Raw genomic sequence first — 7,093 nt, forward strand, 5'->3', positions numbered from 1 at the left:
TCTTATGATATTATAGGTCAACATACACTTTTCCATTCTTTTATTTCAACCTTTCTGTATTATTATATTTTAGATATTTATCTCCTAAAGAGTATATAGCTGGATCTTAGTTTTTTATTGAATGTGGAAATCTCCATATATTAACTAGAAAACTTACTTAATTCACATTTACTGTGATTTCTGATGTATCTGGATTTTTTCTACCATTTGTTTTTTGCTTCTCTGTGTTTCTGCTTTTTTCTAGATTATGCCTTCTTTGGCAAGCAGTAATTTATTTATAATAATTATTCATTTTATTATTTTTATTTTGGTAAAAAAGAAGAAAAATAATAGAGAATTTACGCTTTTAAAAAAAGTTTAAGTGTACAATACTGTATTGTCAGCTATAAGTACAACAAAATTACAGAACGTTTTTATCCTAAATGACTAAAGTATAAGTACAACAAATTTACAGATTGTTTTCATTGTAAATGACTAAACTCAAAAATAGTCAGCAGAGTACAAAGACAACTCAAAGAGTGGGAGGAAAGCTTCAGAAATTTATACATCCAACAAAGGACTAATATCCAGAATCTACAAGAAAATCAAACAAATTAGCAAGAATAAAACAATCCCATCAAAAAGTGGACTAAAGACATGAAGAGAGAATTGTCAAAAGAAGATATACAAATGGCTAACAAACATATGAAAAAATGCTCAACATCACTAATGTTCAGGGAAATGCAAATCAAAACCACAATATGATACCACCTCACTCCTGCAACAATGGCCATAATGAAAAAATTTAAAAATAATAGATGTTGGCATGGATGAAATGGGAACACTTCTACATTCCTGGTGGGAATGTAAACTAGTACAACAACTATGGAAAACAGTGTGGAGATTTCTTAAAGTACTAGAAGTAAAACTACCATCTGATCCAGCAATCCCACTACTGTGTATCTACCCAGAGGAAAAGAAATTATATGCAAAAGATTCTTGCACATGCAGTTTATAGCAGCATAATTTGCAATTGCAAAAATATGCAATCACAAAAATATGGAACCAACTCAAATGTCCATCAATCAATGAGTGGATAAAGAAATTGTGGTGTGTGTGTGTATATATATATATACACACACAAACACAGATATATATATATATATATATGAATGATGGGAAACTATTCATCCATAAAAAGGAGCAAATTAATGGCATTTGCAGCAACCTGGATGGAACTGGAGACTATTATTCTAAGTGAAGTAATTGAGGAATGGAAAACCAAACATCATATGTTCTCACTCATAAGTAGGAGCTAAGCTACAAGGAGGCAAAGACATAAGAATGATACAATGGACTTTGGTGAGTCAGGGAAAGGATGGGGTGTGAGGGATAAAAGATCACAAATTGGGTTCAATGTATACTGCTTAGGTGATGGGTGCACCAAAATCTTACAAATCACCACTAAAGAAATTACTCATATAACCAAATATCACGTGCTTCCCCCAAAACTATGGAAATATTTTTTAACAGCCAAAAAAGAGAAATTATCCTTATTTTTAAACATTAAATCAGACATTCACCATACATTTAGTATAGCTATCCTCTGTCAGAATTACAAAGTTATATTTTTAGTTTGCTGAAAGATACTATAATATATTTTGATTTTTATCAAATGTTTTTCCTTCCATTGAAATAACCATGTAATGTCACTCCTTAAATTTGAATTTATAAAATGATTTTCAAATGTTAAACAGTATCCCTAAATAAACTGAACTTGGTACTTAAAAAAATGAACTCTATATCCACTAAGCTCTGTATCCACTAAAAAGAAAGTGGCCATTTTCTCTTCCACCCTAACCCCTGGAAACAATTATTCTATTTTCTGCTTCTGTGAGTTTATAACTTTAGATTTCCCACATAAGTGTAATCATGTAGTATGTGTCCTTCTGTGACTGGCTTATTTCACTTGTCATAATGCCCTCAGGATTCATCTATAGTGTAGCATATGACAGGATTTTCTTCTTTGGTAAGGCTGAAAAATATTTCACTGTATGTATATACCACATTTTCTTTATTCATTCACCCACTAATGAACATTTAGGTTGTTTCCACCTCTTGACTATTGTGAATAATGCCACAGTGAACATGGGAGTGCAAATATTTCTTTGAGATCCTGTTTTCAATTCTTCTGGTTAAATATCCAGAAGTGGGATTGATGAATCATATAGTAATACTATTTTAAATTTTTTTAGAAACTTCATACTGTTTTCTTTTAGTGAATATACCATTTTGCATTCCAGCCAACGGTGCACAAGGGTTCCGATTTCTCCATGCCTTTGCCAACACTTGGGATTTTCGGATCTCTCTCTCTCTCTCTCTCTCTCTCTGTTCTTTTCTCTCTCTCTCTCTCTCTCTCTTTCTCCCCCCCACATATGTGTGTGTGTGTCTGTGTGTGCGTGTGTGTTTAAATAAGAAATAATGACCACACTAACAGATGTTAGAGGGTATCTCATTGTAGTTTTTATTTGCATAAACCTGGATAATTAGTGATGCTGAAAATCTTTCCATATACTTGTTGGTTCATTGTGTGTCTTATTTGGAGAAGTGTCTAATCAAGTCATTTGCCTATTGTTTAATTGAGTTATTGTTTTGTTGCTACTGAATTATAGGACTTATGTATTTTGTATGTTAACCGCTTTTCAGATATATGGTTTGTAAATACTCTATTCCATTCCATAGGTTGAATTTTCACTTCGTTCATTGTTTCGTTTGTTGTGCAGATACTTCTCAGATTGATGTAGTCCCACTTATCTATTTTTGCTTTTGTTACCTGTGTTTTTAGTGTTAGATCCAATAAATCATTGCTAAGACCGATGTTACAAAGATTCTTCCCTATGTTTCCTCTAGTAGGCTTACAAATTTAGTTCTTCTGTTTGTCTTTAATACATTTGGAATTGATTTTCATGCACAGTGTAAGGTAGAGTCCAATTTTATTCTGATGCATGAGGATAGTCGGTTTTCCCAACACCATTTGTTGAACCTACTCTCCTTTCTCTATCACATAGTTTGGGCTGCCTTGTTAAAGATTAGTTGCCTGTGTATGCATAAGTTTATTTCTGGGTTCTCTATTCTGTTTCATTTTTCTGTTTTTCTTTTTGTTTTTTTACTTTACTTTCTGGGATACATGTGCAGAACAAGCAGATTTGTTACATAGGTATACATGTGCCATGGTGATTTGCTGCACCCATCAACTGTCATGTACATTAGGTATTTCTCCTAATGCAATCCCTCCCACAGCCCCCACAACTCAGCAGGCCCCAGTATGTGATATTCCCCTCTCTGTGTCCATGTGTTCTCATTGTTCAACACCCACTTATGAGTGTGAATATGTGGTGTTTGTTTTTCTGTTCCTGTGTTAGATTGCTGAAAATGATGATTTCCAGCTTCATCCATGTCCCTGCAAAGGACATGAACGTTTCCTTTTTTATGGCTGCATAGTATTCCATGGTGTGTATGTACCACATTTTCTTTATGAAGTATATCATTGATGGGTATTTGGGTTGTTTCCAAGTCTTTGCTATTGTGAATAGTGCTTCAATAAATATACATATGCATGTGTCTTTACAGTAGAATGATTTATAATCTTTTGGGAATATAGCCAGTAATGGGATTGCTGGGTTAAATGGTATTTCTGGTTCTAAATCCTGAAGGAATCACTGTCTTCCACAATGGTTGAAGTAATCTACACTCCCATCAAAAGTGTAAAAGCATTCCTATTTCTCCACATCCTCTCCAGCATCTGTTGTTTCCAGACTTTTTAATGATCACCATTCAAACTCATGTGAGATGATGTCTCAGTTTCATTTTTATTTGGATGTTCCTAATGACAAGTAATGAAGAGCTTTTTTTCATGTTTGTTGGCCACATAAATGTGTTCTTTTGAGAAGTGTCTGTTTGTATCCTTTGCCCACTTTTTGATGGGTTGTTTGTTTTCTTCTTGTCAATGTGTTTAAATTCCTCGTAGATTCTAAATATTAGCCCTTTGTCAGTGGAATAGATCACCATGATTTTCTTCCAACCTATAGGTTGCCTGTTCACTCTGATGATGATAGTTTCTTTTGCTGTGCAGAAGCTCTTTAGTTTAATTAGATCCCATTTGTCAATTTTGGTTTTTGGTGCATTGCTTTTGGCGTTTTAGTCATGAAGTCTTTGCCCATGCCTATGTCCTGAATGGTATTGCGTAGGTTTTCTTCTAGGGTTTTTATGGTTTGAGGTCTTATGTTTAAGTCTTTAACCCATCTTGAGTTAATTTTTATATAGGGTTAAAAGAAGGTGTCCAGTTTCACTTTTATCCATACAGTTAGCCAGTTTTCCCAACACCGTTTATTAAATAAGGAATCCTTTCCTCACTGCTTGTTTTTGTCAGGTTTGTCAAAGATCAGATGGTTGTAGATGCGTGGTGTTATTTCTGAGGCCTCTGTTCTGTTCCATTGGTCTATACATCTGCTTTGGTACCAGTATCATGCTGTTTTCGTTACTGTAGCCTTGTAGTATACTTTGAGATCAGGTAGCATGATACCTCCAGCTTTGTTCTTTTTGCCTATGATTGTCTTGGCTATACAGGCTCTTTTTTGGTTCCATATGAAATTTCAAGTACTTTTTAAAAATTATGTGAAGAAAGTCAGTGGTAGGTTGATGAGGATAGCATTGACTCCATAAATTACTTTGGACAGTATGGCCATTTTCATGATATTGATTCTTCCTATCCATGAGCATGGAATGTTTTTCCATTTGTTTGTGTCCTCTCCTATTTCCTTGAGCAGTGGTTTGTAGTTCTCCTTGAAGAGATCCTTCACATCCCTTGTAAGTTGTATTCCTAGGTATTATATTCTCTTTGGAGCAATTGAGAATGGGAGTTCACTCATGATGTGGCTCTCTGCTTGCCTATTATTGGTGTATAGGAATGCTTGTGATTTTTGCACATTAATTTTTTAATTATTTTTTAATTTTTAAAAAAATCTATTTTATGACACTTTAGGTTCTGGGGTACATGTGCAGAACATGCAGGATTATTGCATAGGTACATACATGGCAATGTGGTTTGCTGCTTCCATCCCCGTCACCTATATCTGGCATTTCTCCCCATGTTATCCCTCCCCAACTCCCTACACCCTGATGTCCCTTCCCTAGTCCCCTCCAACAGACCCCAATGTGTGATGCTCTCCTCCCTGTGTCCCTTTGTTCTCATTGTTCAACACCCACCTATGAGTGATAACATGTGGTGTTTTATTTTCTGTTCTGTGTCAGTTTGCTGAGAATTATGGTTTCCAGGGTTATCCATGTCCCTACAAAGAAAATGAACTCATCATTTTTTATGGCTGCATAGTATTCGATGGCATATATGTGCCACATTTTCCTTGTCCAGTCTATCATCAGTGGGCATTTGGGTTGGTTTGAGGTCTTTGCTACTGTAAACAATGCCGCAGTGAACATACATGTGCATGTTTCTTTATAATAGAATGATTTATAATCCTCTGGATATACACCCAGCAATAGGATTGCTGGGTCAAATGGATTTCTATTTCTAGATCGTTGAGGAATTGCCACACTGTCTTCCACAATGGTTGAACTAATGTACACTCCCATCAACAGTGTAAAAGTGTTCCTGTTTCTCCACATCCTCTCAAGCATCTCGTCTCCAGATTTTTTAATGATCGCCATTCTAACTGGAGTGAGATGGTATCTCAATGTGGTTTTGATTTGCATTTCCCTAATAACCAGTGATGATGAGCATTATTTCATATGTTTGTTGGCCTCATGTATGTCTTCTTTTGAAAAGTGTCTGTTCATATTCTTCACCCACTTTTGAATGGGTTTTTTTTTTCTTGTAAATCTGTTTTAGTTCTTTGTAGATTGTGGATATTAGCCCTTTGTCAGAGGGGTAGATTGCAAACATTTTTTTTCCCATTCTGTTGGTTGCAGATTCACTCTACTAATTGTTTCTTTTGCTGTACAGAAGATCTGAAGTTTAATTAGATCCCATTTGTCTACTTTGGCTTTTGTTGCCAATGCTTTTTGTGTTTTAGTCATGAAGTCCTTGCCTATGCCTGTGTCCTGAATGGTTTTACCTAGGTTTTCTTCTAGGGATTTTATGGTGTTAGGTCTTATGTTTAAGTCTTTAATCCATCAGGAGTTAATTTTAGTGTAATGTGTCAGGAAGGGGTCCAGTTTCCGCTTTTTGCATTCTGCTAGCCAGTTTTCCCAACACCATTTATTAAACAGGGAATATCCTTTCCCATTGCTTGTTTTTGTCTGGTTTGTGAAAGACCAGATGGTTTTAGATGTGTGGCAATGCCTCCAAGGCCTCTGTTCTGTTTCATTGGTCTATATCTCTGTTTTGGTACCAGTACCATGCTGTTTCAATTACTGTAGCCTTGTAGAATAATTTGAAGTCAGGTAGCGTGATGCCTCCAGCTTTGTTCTTTTTGCTTAGGAATGTCTTGGCTATGTGGGCTCTTTTTTGGTTCCATATGAAGTTTAAAGTGGTTTTCTCCAGTTCTGTGAAGAGAGTCATTTGTAGCTTGATGGGAATAGTGTTGAATCTATAAATTACTTTGGGCAGTATGGCCATTTTCACAATATTGATTCTTCCTAGCCATGAGCATGGAATGTTTTTCTATCTGTTTGTGTTCTCTCTTATTTCCTTGAGCAGTTGTTTGCAGTTCTGCTTGAAGAAGTCGTTTACATCCTTTGTTAGTTGTATTCCTAGGTATTTTATTCTCTTTGTAGCAACTGTGAAAGGCAGTTTGTTCTTGATTTGGCTCTCATTCAGTCTGTTATTGGTATATAAGAATGCTTGTGATTTCCACACATTGATTTTGTATACTGAGACTTTGCTGAAGTTGCTTATAAGTTTCAGGATATTTGGGGCTGAGATGATGGGGTCTTCTAAATATACAATCATGTCATCTGCAAATAGAGACAATTTGAATTCCTCCTATCCTAATTGATACACTTTATTTCTCTTTCTTGCCTGATTGCTCTGGCTAAAACTTCCAACACTATACTGAATAGGAGTGGTGAGAGAGGGCATCCTTGTCTAGTGCCAGAT

Source organism: Sapajus apella, unplaced genomic scaffold, assembly GCF_009761245.1.
Source record: "Sapajus apella isolate SASKATOON/1434 unplaced genomic scaffold, GSC_monkey_1.0 scaffold17, whole genome shotgun sequence".
NCBI classification, from domain to species: Eukaryota; Metazoa; Chordata; class Mammalia; order Primates; family Cebidae; genus Sapajus; species Sapajus apella.